Source organism: Henckelia pumila, chromosome 3 (genome assembly GCF_033568475.1).
Source record: "Henckelia pumila isolate YLH828 chromosome 3, ASM3356847v2, whole genome shotgun sequence".
Taxonomy (NCBI): Eukaryota; Viridiplantae; Streptophyta; class Magnoliopsida; order Lamiales; family Gesneriaceae; genus Henckelia; species Henckelia pumila.
Genome location: NC_133122.1, coordinates 130,375,978 through 130,397,230, shown reverse-complemented (window position 1 = coordinate 130,397,230; position 21,253 = coordinate 130,375,978). Strand labels below are relative to the sequence as shown.

Here is a 21,253-nt window from a genome sequence, read left to right as displayed (position 1 = left end):
TCCTTTGCCTGAGCAACGGCACCAGTGTTGTCGCAGTACACCGAAACTGGACCAACAGCTTCAGGAATTACGCCCAACTCTTGGACGAAATTCCTCATCCAAACGGCCTCTTTAGCAGCAGCTGATGCTGCAATGTATTCTGCCTCAGTGGTGGAATCCGCTGTGGTGTCTTGCTTGGAACTCTTCCAAGAGACAGCACCTCCATTGAGCATGAATACAAATCCAGAGGTTGACTTCGAGTCATCCACGTCGCTTTGGAAGCTAGAGTTGGTATAGCCTTCCAATTTCAATTCTCTTCCTCCATAAACCATGAATATATTCTTAGTCCTTCTCATGTACTTAAGAATATCCTTCACGTGTGACGCCTAAAATCCAATCTAATAAATCACATGAATTAATTTAATAAATATTAGAATTATTATTTTTAAGTTTAATTGATTTAAATTCTTTATGTGAATTATGTGTTAATAAATATTTTTATTATTTATTCAAATGATTTTATTTTACTAGCTATTTAATTAATATTTTTAATTGTTTAGGTTTATGTGCCCAAATGATTTTTATTGTGAAATTTAAATTGCTTTAAATATTTTAAAGGTTTAAGCTTGCATATTTAAACGATTTTAGTTGTTTAGTTTATTCAGTAAAATTATTTTAACTGGTTAGCTTATTTATTTAAATACTTTTGATTGCCCAATTTATTTATTTTAGATAACCTAAATTTAGTGGTTAGTTATTTTAAATTATTTTAATGTTTATCTTATTTTATTTAAAATATTTTATCTGTCCAAATCATTTTAAGGTTTTTATTTCTGCTCGTGTATTTATTTAAATTACTTTTAAACGTTTGTCTAGTTTGTTTAAATTATTTTAATCGCTCTGCTATTATTTAAATATTCCATTTATTGCCGTGACATCAGAATTTTTAAAGTGTTGATTTTAATTCCTAAGATAGTGCCTAAAATTCTTTTTATAAATATTTATTTATGATTTTAAGTGCTTAGAATTAATTTTTTAAATTTCCTTTAAAGTTCAAGTTGCTCAAATATTTTAAGTTATTTATTATTGAGATTTTTGAGACAGTGATTTCCGGTTCCTGTGTCCGGCGATAGTGGATTTAGGCGGTAAATTCCAAGAGTTTATTTTAAAAAGTTTAGTAGAAAGGAAGGAGGAAAAATTTAGGAGGGGATTCAAAAGTTAGAAATTTTCGGGTATCAGAAATCATTTTCCTTAGTATTGCAATATTGAGCTTATTCTTTGACTTTTTCGAAAGTAAGAATTTTCATAAACCCGGATTAGTAAAAACCAATTTAATACTTTTGATTAGGGGTTTTTAAACTTAGAAATTTTATTAGTGTAAGTTAGTAGACAAAAGTTGTAGTACTTTAAAGTTGTACTTTTAAAAGCACTCCCACCTACTTTTAATTACTTACACCTATACATACACACACATGTACACACTACACACATATACACATATTAAAGTTTAAATTATAACACAAACCCTAGCCCCTAAAGGAGAGCCTTAGCCGCCCCTTCACTCTCTCATTCATTCCCATTTCCCCTCCCCAAATCGGTTTCTCCTCCTTCACCTTCTAGCCGCCGCCGCCGCCACTTCCGACCGCCGCCACCACCGGAGCACCATCTTAGGAGTCTTTGCTTGGTCCTAGCTTGAAGTTCCAGCCCACTCCTCCCTTTGATTTCGAAATTTTTGGTATTTTATGTGGAAGGCAAGTATAAGCTTTCTTTGGGCTCTCATTCAAGCTATTTATGATCCTGCTCCTAAATTCTTTTATAATTTCGAAATGCTTGTTATTTGATGCACGTGAGGTTCGAATTTATGTCCATTTTCAGTAGGGTTCATGTGAAATTTTTGAAAATTGTAGTGCTATAAATTTTTAAGAGTTGCATGATGATTTATGATTGAAGGCATGAGGAGTTTTGATGGCATATGTTGATTTCAAAAATTTCAGAAGTTATGCCCTATTGATTTTCAAATTTTTCATGAGGTTAGAGTGGTATTTGAAGTGTGGTTGAAGCATTTTGTTGATTTTCAAAGGGTTGCATTGTTTTCTCAAAAGTTGGAGGCATTTTGGTGCATAAATTGGATGTTTTTGTATTGTGGAGTTGGAGTGTGGTAAGGGGCTGCCTAGGTGGTTGTGAAAAGTCCTAAGTCATGTCTATAATGGTGTTTGATGGATTGGTATGGGGTAGAGTAAAGGAAAAAGGGCTTGGGATTGAAACATTGGGGTAGAAGTGAAGTTTAGAGTAACCTCCTTGAGCAGGGCAGTTACTGTTCTGGGGCATGGGAGGATTTGTCCAAGGTTTGGGCGTGGTTAGGGCTTGTCCTAGGTCCAGTTCATGATGTTGTGGTCATGTAGGTATAAAATGGGCTCGTTTCGGTTAATTTTTCAATAAGATATGGATTTTTGAAGTTAAGGTGTCGGTGCAGAATTTTAGGACAAAAGTGGGCTGTCCAATTTTTGTTTTTGGTCTTTTTGCTTGGGCTTTCAAATGAAGTTTCAAATTGGTCCATTGGTTAGTTGGTAGTTTTTTTTTGGAGAGTGTGGGTTCGAGCAGATTTGGTTTTGGTCAAGGGGTGCTAGAGTTAAGAGATTTTCGGTGCAATTGCTCGGGCTTTGACTTTGAATGTGAGGATTTGAGTTAAGGTTGGGTTAGCACCTAGGGGCAGCCACTCACCCACCTTGCATCCATATTATTATTGAGTTGAGTCTCATTTCTCTAAAGTTGCATATTCGCGTGCATATGTCTTATTCTTGAGTAAAGCAAAGTTTAAAGAAAGTCTTTTCATATCTTGCATGCTAAAGAGTGTGAGTCGAGTCATAAAGAAAGAAAAGAAAGGAAAGAAAATGTTTTTGAAAGAGGTGATTTGGTTGTGACAAAGAGGGGTATTGCTAGGTCGGGGGATGCCTCGGTCTACTTACCAAAAGTTATAGAGGTTTAGGGAGGGAGCAGGAGACATCTTGTTTACCCTACCCATGAAGGGCAATGTGGGGTCGGGAGAAATCTCGATGCTCTTGCCAACAGAGGGGCAATGCGGGATCGGGAGAAATCTCGGTCTCCTTGCCATAGAGGGGTTAAGTTCTTCGGGAAAAATCTCGTCGTCTTGCCGGCATAGTGCACTGCAGCCATGATCATGATCGAAACAGAGGTTCACAATTCAAGGATCTGATTTCTAGAGGAAAAAGGAAAAGAAAAGAAAAGAAAAGTTAAAGTTTCAAAGTAACGGTTGACTCGTCTTACGTTTATGTCGGTCAGTCAGTAATGCATGAGGTTCAGTTGAAAGTTATGAAAGTTGAAAGTCTCCCATAGCGTGAGTTTATCAGTGCATGTTATTATACCTTCTAGTTTCATGCATATTTTCAGTTAAAGTTCAAAGTATACTAAGTATCATAGTTTGAGTAAAGCATCATGTATTTTTAAACCTTGATATTCAATTGTTTATGCTTGTTGAGTCTTTAGACTCACTACGCTTGTTTGATTGCAGGTGATGAGTTTTATGTTGAGGCGACGGAGGGGCAGGATCCACTGGGTTGAGGCCACTGGTAGTGCGAAGCCCAATGACCGTCGCTGTTGCATGTTCAAGTTTTCCGCATACTAACTCTGATATGTATTAAAGTGTTTGAAAGTTGAAGTATTTGAGGTCTTTAGCCAGAATGTGTTTCCCTGTGCTTATGTTGAAGTTTATTTCTTGGTTTACTTTATGTTGTAACCCGGAGGTGGTTACTCAGTCATTGCATGTTTATGATTAGCGCATTTGAGCTTATGTTGAAGTTTATTTCTTGGTTTACTTTATGTTGTAACCCGGAGGTGGTTACTCAGTCATTGCATGTTTATGATTAGCGCATTTGAGCTTATGTTGAAGTTTATTTCTTGGTTTACTTTATGTTGTAACCCGAAGGTGGTTACTTCGTGCTTGCATGTTTGTGATTATCGCATTTGAGACCTTTAGTCGTCGTTTCTTTCTTTTATTTGAACTGCTGGTCGGGAAAGGATGGCTTGTTTACTTTTCAAACAAGTCATGACAAATTTTTTTAAAAATCAGTACTTTATTTATTATTTAATTAAAGCTTAGAGGTTAGGGTCGTTTCAGTTGGTATCAGAGCGCGGTCTTGGTATGGGCTGAGCCTTTTGCCGGTTGCTGAAACTCAAGGGATCTCGCCTCAAAGTCTGTAAGTTTTAAGGATTTTTATATGTTTAGACACATATGAGACTGTTACTTTAAATGTTTTGATGTCACCCTTTTAAAATATTTTCAAATTAGATGTTTAATTTATTTAAATGTGTAGCTCAATATTTTATTATTTAAAATTTCTTTAGTAGTTAAAGTGTACTATTTGACTGTCTATATTTTTATAGCATGCGATTTCGAGTTAAACGGAGTTGGTGTACCAATATTCCTTCCAATTTTGGACAGTACGTGGTTGTTGTTTGAGTTATTCAGTAGTGTTAGCAATTTTGATGAGTTGTAGGAGTTTGTTAGAAATATTTAACTTGTGCATTAGGAGATAGTAATTGTGTGTTACTATTGTAAGTTGTTTTCTTATATTGGATTCTAGCCGGATACAACTAAGTGCATAGTTTGTTTAGAATTTGATGAGACTTATGTTTTGGCCAGTTAAGTTAATGATTCGAATCTGTGCAAAGACTTGGGATACGCACTTTGTTTTTTATTTTTATGGATAGTTTGAGATTTCTTTCGTTCTATGGGCAAATATGCTCTCGAGGAATAGTGAATCGGTTACTAATGAGTCTTTCAATTTTATGAACTATTATTTCGATCATTAATTCCTTTTCTTCTTTTGTGGTCGTATCCATCTCAACCTATACTTTTGAGTATCCGAAATCTCTTTGCACTCCCTTTGTGCATTATGGAATCATATGACATCAGACCTTGTATTCTACCACTTTGACAGTGGTTGAAATTTTAATAAGACCATGTTCGTATTTCACATTTATTGAAATTTTTCTCCAGTACTAGAACCACACATGTCGATGCGAGTCAGCATCATTTTGTATTTTATTGGTGATCTACTTGCGTTGTGTGGTTGACTTCTGAATACGTCTTTGTACCATTGTTTCCCTGATTATTGACTTGTGTGGACTTCTCTCGATTGAAGTCACACTGTCTACCCTTGATTGTGCTTCGATTGTTTGAGCATGATTCCATTACTCTTGATGAGTTATCACCAGATTTGTTATCTTGTAGGCTCATATTCACTATTCATGGAGCCTCCATTATTATTCATTCATCTCTAGACTTGAATTATGAGTGAGTTATTTTCACTTATCCAGATTTGTATTTTTCAGCTCGCTTGTTTGTAATGCTTGCATTATTTTATTTCGTATTAAGCAGCATTACATGTGTATTTATTTCCTTTCATGATCCATCATGGCGAATTAGTTGAGTGGATCACACTTTCGATTATCATTTCGATTTCTTGAATAGAAAATTGACTCGTAACCGTATAGTGAGAGTTTAGACTATTGGAATGTAGTAATAGTACTTGATAAAATCCTAAGTTGCAGTTGCGTTCCAAGGAATGTTGATTATCAATTTTATCAAGTCCTAGCAGGAAGACTGCTAGTTAGTGAATTAATTGAATGTGTTGCTTCAATTTTAGACAGGACCATTAAGAGTGAACAGACAATGTTGGTAAGCTGCTTGGGGTGTGATAATAACCCGACTATGATTTAGAACATTGAAGGAAAATAGAGTTATCCCTAGAATACTTTTGGGTACTTTATATTAGCATTCTAAGATCTTGTGAATGTAACTGGTAAGATTAATGCACCAACTTTGGATACAGTATGATGAATAGAATTTTCAGGTAGTTTTATTTTTCTGGATAAGCTGTAGATTTATTTCTCGGTGAAATACTAAGGTAATTGAGAAACCCTTCGAGGTGTCCAGTGGTATACTAAGTTCTTGAAATTTGAATTCAGGTTGTACATATATAATTTGGGAATTTTGGATTTTCAAACTTTCCATCAAATAGAACTAGGGATTTGAGATATGTCTTCCGATGATATATAAGAATTATTTGGTACCTAGGAACCGTCTAATCCAATAAGTGGATAATAGTTCGTGGTATGTTTTGGCTTCAAGGATAAATATGGATTTCTTAGTCGTTGCGTCTGGGATAGAAAAGGTGGATAAATCTATTGGGAAATCTTAATCAAGAGTTGAACTTTTGGTGGAATCAAAGATGCTAGAGGTGAACGTATAAATTGATGAATGGATAATTGAAATCTGTTTAGGCACCTATTTGGATTCTGTATGTTAACGGCTATTACCATGGGAATTGAACAACAGTGGATTTTAAGTTTATATTTTCTTATCAAGGATTTGATTAGATTTATTTACAAGAATGGGTCAATGAATCCTAGGATGAGGAGAGTCACTATTTCCACTTGAAGGTTAACCGAACTAGAGTCGTTGCCTAAGAAAACTTTAAGCATCCCTTTAAGCGTTGTGAGTTATGGTAACTAATAAGAGATTGAACATAGCCCAATAGCATTAAGTAAATCATTGCTAATAAGCGACGTAGACCTTTAGAATTTAAAACCGGATGTTAGGTTGTTCTTAAAGGTATCCTTGTTCCGTAGTACTATTGATTTGAGTATATAGGAAATTGACTCGATTTTTCGGTACTTATGCAGTTGTTGAGGAGATAGGTAATTTGTTTTATCTTTTGAAATGGCGCAGAGTTGTTAGTGATACATGATGGATTTCTTGAATCGAAGTTGGGGAAGTATGAGTAAGATTCATATCATATCCTGAGGTCTAACGAGATAGAATAATATAGTCCCTAAGCTATCCTATTTAGAAAAGTTTAGTGTTTATTCGCTAAGTATTTTGGAAACTTGTGAATTTCTTAATAGCTCAAATTGTATATTGGGTAAGTTAAGTCTAGTTGGTAAATAGACATTAAGCATAGCTTCGTTAATAGAAGGTTTTTAAGTTTTGGTCGAGGTCGACATAAATTATTTATGGGATATATGAACTCTATGGCCTGGAATTCTGTCGTAGGGTATAAGATTAGCAAAGGTATGTTGTGCAATAACTTAAAGATCTAAGAATTTATAAGATGGAGAACTTATCGGTTGCAGTAGGAGTTACTCCAATACTTGATGATATAGATGCCAATAAGCATCATAGTGCACAGAGTAAGCTATTAGTGTCAACTCAGGTAAGTGAAGAGTTAGAAAAGTTGATGTTACTTAGTCGTACGTGTCCAGACCTAGTTAGTATGTCCTGAATTTCGAGGACGAAATTCCATTTAAGGGGGGAAGGAATTGTGACGCCTAAAATCCAATCTAGTAAATCACATGAATTAATTTAATAAATATTAGAATTATTATTTTTAAGTTTAATTGATTTAAATTCTTTATGTGAATTATGTGTTAATAAATATTTTTATTATTTATTCAAATGATTTTATTTTACTAGCTATTTAATTAATATTTTTAATTGTTTAGGTTTATGTGCCCAAATGATTTTTATTGTGAAATTTAAATTGCTTTAAATATTTTAAAGGTTTAAGCTTGCATATTTAAACGATTTTAGTTGTTTAGTTTATTCAGTAAAATTATTTTAACTGTTTAGCTTATTTATTTAAATACTTTTGATTGCCCAATTTATTTATTTTAGATAACCTAAATTTAGTGGTTAGTTATTTTAAATTATTTTAATGCTTATCTTATTTTATTTAAAATATTTTATCTGTCCAAATCATTTTAAGGTTTTTATTTCTGCTCGTGTATTTATTTAAATTACTTTTAAACGTTCGTCTAGTTTGTTTAAATTATTTTAATCGCTCTGCTATTATTTAAATATTCCATTTATTGCCGTGACATCAGAATTTTTAAAGTGTTGATTTTAATTCCTAAGATAGTGCCTAAAATTCTTTTTATAAATATTTATTTATGATTTTAAGTGCTTAGAATTAATTGTTTAAATTTCCTTTAAAGTTCAAGTTGCTCAAATATTTTAAGTTATTTATTATTGAGATTTTTGAGACAGTGATTTCCGGTTCCTGTGTCCGGCGATGGTGGATTTCGGCGGTAAATTCCAAGAGTTTATTTTAAAAAGTTTAGTAGAAAGGAAGGAGGAAAAATTTAGGAGGGGATTCAAAAGTTAGAAATTTTCGGGTATCAGAAATCATTTTCCTTAGTATTGCAATATTGGGCTTATTCTTTGACTTTTTCGAAAGTAAGAATTTTCATAAACCCGGATTAGTAAAACCCAATTTAATACTTTTGATTAGGGGTTTTTAAACTTAGAAATTTTATTAGTGTAAGTTAGTAGACAAAAGTTGTAGTACTTTAAAGTTGTACTTTTAAAAGCACTCCCACCTACTTTTAATTACTTACACCTATACATACACACACATGTACACACTACACACATATACACATATTAAAGTTTAAATTATAACACAAACCCTAGCCCCTAAAGGAGAGCCTTAGCCGCCCCTTCACTCTCTCATTCATTCCCATTTCCCCTCCCCAAATCGGTTTCTCCTCCTTCACCTTCTAGCCGCCGCCGCCGCCACTTCCGACCGCCGCCACCACCGGAGCACCATCTTAGGAGTCTTTGCTTGGTCCTAGCTTGAAGTTCCAGCCCACTCCTCCCTTTGATTTCGAAATTTTTGGTATTTTAGGTGGAAGGCAAGTATAAGCTTTCTTTGGGCTCTCATTCAAGCTATTTATGATCTTGCTCCTAAATTCTTTTATAATTTCGAAATGCTTGTTATTTGATGCACGTGAGGTTCGAATTTATGTCCATTTTCAGTAGGGTTCATGTGAAATTTTTGAAAATTGTAGTGCTATAAATTTTTAAGAGTTGCATGATGATTTATGATTGAAGGCATGAGGAGTTTTGATGGCATATGTTGATTTCAAAAATTTCAGAAGTTATGCCCTATTGATTTTCAAATTTTTCATGAGGTTAGAGTGGTATTTGAAGTGTGTTTGAAGCATTTTGTTGATTTTCAAAGGGTTGCATTGTTTGCTCAAAAGTTGGAGGCATTTTGGTGCATAAATTGGATGTTTTTGTATTGTGGAGTTGGAGTGTGGTAAGGGGCTGCCTAGGTGGTTGTGAAAAGTCCTAAGTCATGTCTATAATGGTGTTTGATGGATTGGTATGGGGTAGAGTAAAGGAAAAAGGGCTTGGGATTGAAACATTGGGGTAGAAGTGAAGTTTAGAGTAACCTCCTTGAGCAGGGCAGTTACTGTTCCGGGGCATGGGAGGATTTGGCCAAGGTCTGGGCGTGGTTAGAGCTTGTCCTAGGTCAAGTTCATGATGTTGTGGTCATGTCAGTATAAAATGGGCTCGTTTCGGTTAATTTTTCAATAAGATATGGATTTTTGAAGTTAAGGTGTCGGTGCAGAATTTTAGGACAAAAGTGGGCTGTCCAATTTTTGTTTTTGGTCTTTTTGCTTGGGCTTTCAAATGAAGTTTCAAATTGGTCCATTGGTTAGTTGGTAGTTTTTTTTGGAGAGTGTGGGTTCGAGCAGATTTGGTTTTGGTCAAGGGGTGCTAGAGTTAAGAGATTTTCGGTGCAATTGCTCGGGCTTTGACTTTGAATGTGAGGATTTGAGTTAAGGTTGGGTTAGCACCTAGGGGCAGCCACTCACCCACCTTGCATCCATATTATTATTGAGTTGAGTCTCATTTCTCTAAAGTTGCATATTCGCATGCATATGTCTTATTCTTGAGTAAAGCAAAGTTTAAAGAAAGTCTTTTCATATCTTGCATGCTAAAGAGTGTGAGTCGAGTCATAAAGAAAGAAAAGAAAGTAAAGAAAATGTTTTTGAAAGAGGTGATTTGGTTGTGACAAAGAGGGGTATTGCTAGGTCGGGGGATGCCTCGGTCTACTTACCAAAAGTTATAGAGGTTTAGGGAGGGAGCAGGAGACATCTTGTTTACCCTACCCATGAAGGGCAATGTGGGGTCGGGAGAAATCTCGATGCTCTTGCCAACAGAGGGGCAATGTGGGATCGGGAGAAATCTCGGTCTCCTTGCCATAGAGGGGTTAAGTTCGTCGGAAAAAATCTCGTCGTCTTGCCGGCATAGTGCACTGCAGCCATGATCATGATCGAAACAGAGGGTCACAATTCAAGGATCTGATTTCTAGAGGAAAAAGGAAAAGAAAAGAAAAGAAAATTTAAAGTTTCAAAGTAACGGTTGACTCGTCTTACGTTTATGTCAGTCAGTCAGTAATGCATGAGGTTCAGTTGAAAGTTATGAAAGTTGAAAGTCTCCCATAGCGTGAGTTTATCAGTGCATGTTATTATACCTTCTAGTTGTTGGAAAACTGGCGTTCAGATCAATCACGATTGATACCCGGTGCAGCGGAAGTTTAAAAATTTTATTATGGAACAATTCCATATTGTGGGTATCAACCGTTCAATGATTAAATTATAAGTGTGTGTAAAATTTAAATAACAATTATTAAAATTTTACCTTCAATCTCGAATCGAGATTATTGGACACCACACAGATTTCTCTGCGCTTCTTGTATCTCCCTGGAACTGATGAATATTCTGTCCTTCAATCAGGTCCACGAATGGAGGTTTAATCCCTCTGATAGATTGCACTAGAAAATCTATCAGAAGTTTTCTACGAAGAGAATAAACGAATTTGATTCGCTATTCCAGACTGCAATTCAAAATCACAGACCGGAATTTCTCACGCAGAGAAGGGAGGGGGGGCGGCCGAAATATTTGAGAGAGAGGAGGCTAGGGTTTTCGAAATTTTGCTCTCAAAATTATGACCAGTTGTGTGTAATTTCTGTACTGCAATAACTTATTTATAATGCAGGCCACTAACACCTTAGGGCCCATTAGTCATAAGTTGAGGCCCGACAAACAAAGCCCGCATGTTCAGAAATTAATATAAAATTCATCGTGACTCCGATTGATAAACCGATTTTACCAATGTGCACAGAAACCATTTCTGCACATTTTAAAGTCAAGATAAATTTTCCTGAATCCGAATTCAGTGGTTTCCAAAAATGTACATCCCTATGTCATTTTAGGAAATCCTACTCCCTTACTCTTATTTAAGAAGTCCAACTTCTTTATTCATTAAATTTAACTCTTTAAATTTAACTATCTCAACGGGGATTAAAACTCCATTACACTGTGTGACCCTCAATGGTTCAGGGATACAGCTAGCCGTGGGCTCACAACTCCTTGTGACTCGGAACAACGATTTCCGACTTGCCCAACGAATCATGGTAAAGCGCCTAGCAACATCGCCCCATGATTCCCTAGGTATCACTGATAGTGCCTACAAGAACCAGTAGATTTTGGTTCGCGTACAGTACGGTCCCTTCATCCATATATCCCGATCGAATCAACAACCATTGGTATATCGAGAGTCGCTCAAGATTCGATAACTATGCAATACATCTTGAAGATCAAATTAGTGACATCGCATGTGCTACTAAGAAACCATTTCTTAAATCACATCAAGTACTCTGGCCAGAGATTCGTCACACTAATATCTCCTCAGATCGCATAGGATATCCACACTCGCAAGTATGTGGTGAATCTTTGACAACAATGCATCGACTCCTATATGTGTTGTAACTGTACCCAATCCCGACACCTGATGACCCCCATAAAGTCGGTAAACGAGTCAAAGCACAGTACTAGCATATAGAGTCTCCATGATGTTTCAAGTAGTAAGGACTAATGGTGTACAACCAAAACCGCGGACTTTATCCACTCGATAAGTGATAACCACTTGGAAATTCCGGATAGGGTAGTTCGATTATTCATCCTATGAATATCCATTTGCATGCTTCGAACATCTCCATGTTCCCTACCAATGAAACGTGGTACTCCGCATCGCAAATGCTAGTCTCAAACTCGAGCGATCCTTATCCTTATTATCGGACGGCTCAATCGACTAGGAACAGTTTAGAATATACAGTGACTATAAGATGTATTTCATGATAGACATCCCCATGTTCTACCACATCTTACATACACTATAGTATATTCAAGGTCTTTATCAAAACAACAATAGTATATCACAATATAACAATATGAAGAAAGATAAAGTCATTGCCATTAATAAAAGTGTAAATTATATTAAACAAAAGATCGTTTGTACAAAGAGTCATCAAAGCCCATAGCCACAAGTTGGCTCACTGGGCACCCACTCTTTCAATCTCCCACTTGCCCTATAGCCAACTAGTCATACTACGTAGACCCATTGCTTCGCGATGTTTGTCAAACAATGGTCCTGGCAAGGGCTTAGTAAGCGGATCAGCGATATTGTCTGCAGAGGCCACTCGTTCGACAGTGATGTCTCCTCTTTCCACAATCTCCGGGATGATGTGGTATTTCCTCAGTACGTGTTTGGATCTTTGATGAGACCTTGGTTCCTTTGCTTGAGCAACGGCACCCGTGTTGTCACAGTACACCGGGACTGGACCAACAAATTCAGGAATGACGCCCAACTCTTGGACGAACTTCCTCATCCAAACGGCCTCTTTAGCAGCAGCTGATGCTGCAATGTATTCAGCCTCAGTGGTGGAATCCGCTGTGGTGTCCTGCTTGGAACTCTTCCAAGAGACAGCACCGCCATTGAGCATGAACACAAATCCAGAGGTTGACTTCGAGTCATCCACGTCACATTGGAAGCTAGAGTCGGTATAGCCTTCCAATTTCAGATCTCGTCCTCCATATACCATGAACATATTCTTAGTCCTTCGTAAGTACTTAAGAATGTCCTTCACGGCTTTCCAATGCATTTGACCGGGATTAGCTTGATATCTGCTCGTGACACTCAGAGCAAATGCTACATCCGGTCTGGTAGATATCATCCCATACATGATACTACCTATAGCTGACGCATATGGTACATGTGTCATATTCTCTATCTCTTCATCAGTCTTGGGACACATAGACTTGGATAGAGAAACTCCATGACACATGGGTAGATGTCCTCTCTTGGACCCATCCATTGAAAACCGTTTCAATATGGTGTCGATGTAGGTTGATTGAGTGAGTCCTATCATTCTCTTAGATCTATCTCTATAGATCTGTATCCCAAGAATGTAGGATGCCTCACCCAAATCCTTCATCGAGAATCTACCTGATAACCATATCTTTGTTGACTGTAACATCCCTACATCATTCCCAATGAGTAGGATGTCATCAACATAAAGTACTAAGAATGTCACAGCATCCTTAACTACTTTCTTGTACACGCACGGTTCCTCCGGGTTCTTGATGAAACCAAAATCTTTTATTGTTTCATCAAATTTCTGGTTCCAACTTCTTGATGCTTGTTTTAGACCATAAATTGATCTCTGAAGCTTGCATACCTTATGCTCGCTTCCCATGGATGTGAACCCCTCTGGCTGCTTCATATAGATTTCTTCCTTAATGTCTCCATTAAGAAAAGCAGTCTTCACATCCATTTGCCATATCTCATAGTCATACCATGCAGCTATGGCAATAAGGATTCTTATGGACTTGAACATTGCAACTGGTGAAAAGGTTTCATCATAGTCAACTCCTTGTCTTTGAGTGTAACCTTTCGCCACCAATCGCGCCTTGTAGGTCAATACCTTACCATCAGGCCCAAGCTTTCTCTTGTAGATCCATTTACACCTTATTGGAACAATTCCATCAGGAGGATCTACTAAAGACCAAACTTGGTTTGTATGCATTGAATCCAATTCAGACTGCATAGCTTCAAGCCATAAATTTGAATCCGCATCAGAAATTGCTTCCTTGAAGTTTCTTGGATCACATCCAATGTCGGGTTCATCTTGATCCCCTTCAAGAAGAAGACCATATCGAACAGGAGGTCTAGAAGTCCTCTCGGATCTTCTAGGTTCAGGCGTGTCCAGTAATGGTTCCTGAGGCGTAGGATCGTTATTTTGTATTTCGGGTTCTTCTCGAACTTCTGCGAGTTCCATCATCTCGCATTTCTTATCCAATAAGAACTCCTTCTCCAAGAAGGTGACATTCCTAGAAACAAACACCTTTGTTTCAGCAGGATAATAGAAATAATATCCGATTGAATTCTTCGGATACCCTACAAAATAACATAAGCTGGATCGACTATCCAGCTTATCTCCCACTGTCCGCTTCACGTAAGCAGGACATCCCCAAATCCTCAAGTACGAATACTTAGGAGCTTTGCCATTCCATATCTCGTATGGTGTTTTGTCCACTGCTTTAGTGTGGACGTTGTTCAACAACAATACCGCCGTTTCAAGCGCATAGCCCCAAAACGAAGGTGGAAGCTCAGTGAAGCTCATCATGGATCGAACCATGTCCAACAAAGTTCGATTACGACGCTCCGATACACCATTCAGCTGTGGTGTCATAGGAGGAGTCCACTGAGAGAGAATCCCATTCTCTTTTAGATAGTCCAAAAACTCGGTACTTAAGTATTCTCCACCTCGATCCGATCGAAGTGCTTTAATACTTTTACCTAGCTTGTTTTCTACTTCAGCCTTGAATTCTTTGAACTTTTCAAATGCTTCAGACTTATATTTCATTAAATATAAATACCCATACCTTGAATAATCGTCAGTAAAGGTAATGAAGTAGGTGTGGCCATATTGAGTCCCAACTCTAAATGGTCCACAAACATCTGTATGGATCAAATCCAACAGATTTTGACTACGCTCAGGCTTCCCCTTAAAAGGAGATTTAGTCATTTTCCCTTTTAGACAGGATTCACAAGTAGGTAGAGAGTTAATATCAGACATATCAAACATGCCCTCTCCCACTAGCTTGTTCATCCTCCTTGAGGAAATATGACCTAGCCTAGCATGCCAAAGGTTCGCCGGGTTTTGACTATCGATTTTCCTTTTGTTTGTTGTCGCCGGTTTATCAATATAATTTATTGGAACATCTTTTAGTTTTAAGTTGTATAGATCGTTTTCAAGTTGTCCATTTCCAATCAAACATTCATTCTTGTAAATATTGCAAATCCCATTCACAAAATTGCAAGAATAACCATCTCTATCTAGCATAGAAACAGAAATAATGTTTTTAATTAAATCCGGAACAAATAAAACATCTCTTAAAAATAACTTAAAACCGTTCTGCAAATTAAACAAACATCTCCAATGGCTGTAGCTTCAACTCTGGAACCATTCCCGAGCCTCAGCTGGGTCTCACCCATTCTAAGCCTGCGACTTCTTGTCATCACCTGCAAATCATTGCAAATGTGAGATCCACATCCGGTATCCAATACCCAAGAAGTAGTATTAAGTGAAATGTTTATTTCAATATAGAACATACCCTTTGCAGTTCCCAACTGCTCTAGATATTCCTTGCAGTTGCGCTTCCAATGACCGGGCTTCTTGCAGTAATGGCAAACATCCTTGGATTTTCCATTGTTTGAAGCCTTTGTCTTGTGCTTCTTCTCGGGCTCGACTTTCTTGGGTGGGGCAGAACGTTTCTTGCCCTTCATACTTGGCCCCTTCTTAGCAGAAGATGAGGAGCCCACCAAGAAAGCTGGCTTATCCTTCTTAAGTGTGGATTCATATGTCACAAGCATATTGACCATCTCTTCAAGGGTGGCCTCTATCTTGTTCATATTAAAATTTACCACAAATCCGTCAAACGAAGAAGGAAGAGACAGAAGCAGTAAATCCACGTTGAGTTCATGCTCCAACACCAAATCAAGGATCGCTAACTTTTGTATGAGCCAAATCACTCGTACCCCATGATCACGGACCGAAGTCCCTTCACGCATGCGACACGTCATTAGCTCCTTAACTGTAGCGAACCTTTCAGCCCTCGATTGAGCCCCAAAAAGTTCCTTGAGTTGAGCGTGAATGTCAGCAGCATTCACGGTGTCCTCAAATCGCCTCTGGAGTTCATCAGACATCGAGGCTTGCATATAGCATTTGGTCTTGATGTCATGGTCCCACCATGCATCAAGTTTGGCCAATTCCTCCGGACTTACGTCAGCTGGTGCTTCCTTCGGAGGTGATTTCTCTAACACGTAGAGCATCTTCTCCGAAGTCAAGACAATCTTCAACTTCCGGAACCATTCCATATAGTTTGCGCCAGTTAACTTGTTTTGTTCGAGGATCGAGAATAATGGATTACGCGAATTCATTGTATGAAATACTGAAAAGAAAAACAGACATATATCAATGATTGTTTAAGCAATTTACTAAGACATAAAATAGGCGAATTTAATTTTATGAATCTCACTCCCACTTTTAACGATTTCACTACCCTCTAGTGAAAACGGGAAACTTTTTCCTTAGTGAGAACATGGAGTCCAATTGACAAACTTATGGTCCCGAATAATATCAGCCAACCATAATTCTCAAAAGGTAGAGCCCAATTGCTTCCAAAGCAACCCCCATGTGTTTACCTCATGTCCAATAAGGGCCCAATAATATGACGCCGTTTAAAGTGACATGTCAAGATGACCCATCAATATTAAGTTGTGATGGACGGTCGCCATGTGGATCCCCCAATAATATGAGCCGATCCCATGGGAGTTCCACCCAACTTACAACATGTGTCGATCCAATGTACAGCTTTCCGACGGACGGGCCCCCCCAATAATATGAGCCGGACCGTATCCGCGGGTAGCATCACATACATTGACCGTTGATGGAAGGTAGGAATATTTAAACAAATTTAAATTTCCTTTATTTATCTTGATATCAATTTTAAATCATATTTAAAATGAGGGATTTTTAATTATAAAAATTTGTCTCATCAATTTCAAATTATTGCATGCTTGCCGGATTCACGCAATTATGTCTAAAACATGCATACAATCATAATATCATATATTATATAGGATGATCGATTCCATTTCTAATTGACCCATGGTTGCCAATCACGAGTCTTAGTCCAATCCTAGGTAATATGCAGTATGCAATGCAATCCTATTACATGTGCTTCCAATTTACATTTCTTCTGTCTTTATTGTCTGCTGGGCCACCATCTTCAAATCTTGATCTCCCACTAAATCTAATGTATTTACAATAAATAACAATGACAAGTAGGGGATACATTTTTAGGGGTGGGAACGGGCCATAAACCAAGCCCACTTTTATTACATATGACATTCATACTGGGCCATAAACCAGGCCCATTAATAAAACCAACAACAATAAAAACAAATGTAAATTCCTAACATACACCTACAAAATTGGTCATGGCAATCGATCATCCTTATCCAATAACATTTAATTCAAAATTAATTTATTGGATAACATGCAGTGGCAATTCAAATTTAAACAGGATAAAATCATATTTTATATATAAAATCTCATTTTACATATAAAATCATATTTTATCTCTTTATCAAATAAAATCATATTTTATCTACAAAATCCAATTTTATGGATAAAATCATATTTTACTCAATATATTCATAAGATCAAATCTTATCATCAATTGTACCAAAAATAATTGATTTCAAAATTCAATTTAAGGATAAAATATTAAAATTTTCAAAAAATTCAAATTTATCCAAAAATCAATTTTAAAGTTTACGGACTCGAACAATTCGATCCGAAATCTCGTGAACCAATCAAAAACAATTTTTGACCGGACCAAAAATAAAATTTTAACACATTAAAATTAATTTTAAATAAAAATTTAATTTTTCCCGCGGGCCGCCCGAAACACTCCCGGGCCGGCCCGCACCCGTGGGCGCGGGCCGGGGCAGCCCGGCTGCCCCTTTAGGGCAGCAACAGTTGCTGCCCTGGCGGCGCCGTGCGCCGCCCTGGGCGGTGCCGAGCGTCGCACATGGGCGGCGCCGTGCGCCGCCCTGGGCAGCGCCCAGCGCTGCCCTGCGCAGCGCCCAGCGCTGCGCTGGGCAGCGCCGAGCGCTGCCCTGGCGGCGCTGAGCGCCGCCCCTGGGCGACGCCGTGCACCCCCTTTGGGCGGCGCAGCAGCAACAATTGCTGCCCCACCGGGCAGCGATCCAATCGCTGCCCGGGTTTTGCCCCGAAAAAATTTTTTTTATTTAAAAATATTTATTTTGTTTCAAAAACCGAGACTCAAAATTTTTTGTACAATCGATTAATTTAATCGTTTGATCTGAGCAACCTGGCTCTGATACCACTGTTGGAAAACTGGCGTTCAGATCAATCACGATTGATACCCGGTGCAGCGGAAGTTTAAAAATTTTATTATGGAACAATTCCATATTGTGGGTATCAACCGTTCAACGATTAAATTATAAGTGTGTGTAAAATTTAAATAACAATTATTAAAATTTTACCTTCAATCTCGAATCGAGATTATTGGACACCACACAGATTTCTCTGCGCTTCTTGTATCTCCCTGGAACTGATGAATATTCTGTCCTTCAATCAGGTCCACGAATGGAGGTTTAATCCCTCTGATAGATTGCACTAGAAAATCTATCAGAAGTTTTCTACGAAGAGAATAAACGAATTTGATTCGCTATTCCAGACTGCAATTCAAAATCACAGACCGGAATTTCTCACGCAGAGAAGGGAGGGGGGGCGGCCGAAATATTTGAGAGAGAGGAGGCTAGGGTTTTCAAAATTTTGCTCTCAAAATTATGACCAGTTGTGTGTAATTTCTGTACTGCAATAACTTATTTATAATGCAGGCCACTAACACCTTAGGTCCCATTAGTCATAAGTTGAGGCCCGACAAGCAAAGCCCGCATGTTCAGAAATTAATATAAAATTCATCGTGACTCCGATTGATAAACCGATTTTACCAATGTGCACAGAAACCATTTCTGCACATTTTAAAGTCAAGATAAATTTTCCTGAATCCGAATTCAGTTGTTTCCAAAAATGTACATCCCTATGTCATTTTAGGAAATCCTACTCCCTTACTCTTATTTAAGAAGTCCAACTTCTTTATTCATTAAATTTAACTCTTTAAATTTAACTATCTCAACGGGGATTAAAACTCCATTACACTGTGTGACCCTCAATGGTTCAGGGATACAGCTAGCCGTGGGCTCACAACTCCTTGTGACTCGGAACAACGATTTCCGACTTGCCCAACGAATCATGGTAAAGCGCCTAGCAACATCGCCCCATGATTCCCTAGGTATCACTGATAGTGCCTACAAGAACCAGTAGATTTTGGTTCGCGTACAGTACGGTCCCTTCATCCATATATCCCGATCGAATCAACAACCATTGGTATATCGAGAGTCGCTCAAGATTCGATAACTATGCAATACATCTTGAAGATCAAATTAGTGACATCGCATGTGCTACTAAGAAACCATTTCTTAAATCACATCAAGTACTCTGGCCAGAGATTCGTCACACTAATATCTCCTCAGATCGCATAGGATATCCACACTCGCAAGTATGTGGTGAATCCTTGACAACAATGCATCGACTCCTATATGTGTTGTAACTGTACCCAATCCCGACACCTGATGACCCCCATAGAGTCGGTAAACGAGTCAAAGCACAGTACTAGCATATAGAGTCTCCATGATGTTTCAAGTAGTAAGGACTAATGGTGTACAACCAAAACCGCGGACTTTATCCACTCGATAAGTGATAACCACTTGGAATTCCGGATAGGGTAGTTCGATTATTCATCCTATGAATATCCATTTGCATGCTTCGAACATCTCCATGTTCCCTACCAATGAAACGTGGTACTCCGCATCGCAAATGCTAGTCTCAAACTCGAGCGATCCTTATCCTTATTATCGGATGGCTCAATCGACTAGGAACAGTTTAGAATATACAGTGACTATAAGATGTATTTCATGATAGACATCCCCATGTTCTACCACATCTTACATACACTATAGTATATTCAAGGTCTTTATCAAAACAACAATAGTATATCACAATATAACAATATGAAGAAAGATAAAGTCATTGCCATTAATAAAAGTGTAAATTATATTAAACAAAAGATCGTTTGTACAAAGAGTCATCAAAGCCCATAGCCACAAGTTGGCTCACTGGGCACCCACTCTTTCACTAGTTTCATGCATATTTTCAGTTAAAGTTCAAAGTATACTAAGTATCATAGTTTGAGTAAAGCATCATGTATTTTTAAACCTTGATATTCAATTGTTTATGCTTGTTGAGTCTTTAGACTCAATACGCTTGTTTGATTGCAGGTGATGAGTTTTATGTTGAGGAGACGGAGGGGCAGGATCCACTGGGTTGAGGCCACTGGTAGTGCGAAGCCCAATGACCGTCGCTGTTGCATGTTTAAGTTTTCCGCATACTAACTCTGATATGTATTAAAGTGTTTGAAAGTTGAAGTATTTGAGGTCTTTAGCCAGAATGTGTTTCCCTGTGCTTATGTTGAAGTTTATTTCTTGGTTTACTTTATGTTGTAACCCGGAGGTGGTTACTCAGTCATTGCATGTTTATGATTAGCGCATTTGAGCTTATGTTGAAGTTTATTTCTTGGTTTACTTTATGTTGTAACCCGGAGGTGGTTACTCAGTCATTGCATGTTTATGATTAGCGCATTTGAGCTTATGTTGAAGTTTATTTCTTGGTTTACTTTATGTTGTAACCCGGAGGTGGTTACTTCGTGCTTGCATGTTTGTGATTATCGCATTTGAGACCTTTAGTCGTCGTTTCTTTCTTTTATTTGAACTGCTGGTCGGGAAAGGATGGCTTGTTTACTTTTCAAACAAGTCATGACAAATTTTTTTAAAAATCAGTACTTTCTTTATTATTTAATTAAAGCTTAGAGGTTAGGGTCGTTTCATCACGGCTTTCCAATGCATTTGACCGGCGTTGGCCTGATATCTGCTCGTGACACTCAGAGCAAAGGCTACATCCGGTCTAGTAGATATCATCCCATACATAATACTACCTATGGCTGACGCATATGGTATGTGTGTCATTTTCTCTATCTCTTCGTCAGTCTTGGGACACATAGACTTGGATAGAGAAACTCCATGACACATAGGTAGATGTCCTCTCTTGGACTCATCCATAGAAAATCTTTTCAATATGGTGTCGATGTAGGTTGCTTGAGTGAGTCCTATCATTCTCTTAGATCTATCTCTATAGATCTGTATCCCTAGAATATAGGAGGCCTCACCCAAATCCTTCATCGAAAATCTACCTGATAACCATATCTTGGTTGACTACAACATCCCTACGTCATTCCCAATGAGTAGGATGTCATCAACATAAAGCACTAAGAACGTCACCGCATCCTTAACTACTTTCTTGTACACGCACGGTTCCTCCGGGTTTTTGATGAAACCAAAGTCCTTTAT

The 21,253-nt window shown here is 37.8% G+C and overlaps 1 long non-coding RNA gene across 1 annotated transcript; it reads left to right on the top strand.

Moving 5' to 3' along the window:
* The first annotated feature begins 8,473 nt into the window (after positions 1 to 8,473).
* Positions 8,474 to 20,431, top strand: LOC140893243 (uncharacterized). Its single transcript, XR_012153067.1, has 2 exons — positions 8,474 to 8,694; positions 20,129 to 20,431. It is a non-coding gene; the product is annotated as an uncharacterized lncRNA (long non-coding RNA).
* The last annotated feature ends 822 nt before the right edge of the window (positions 20,432 to 21,253 follow it).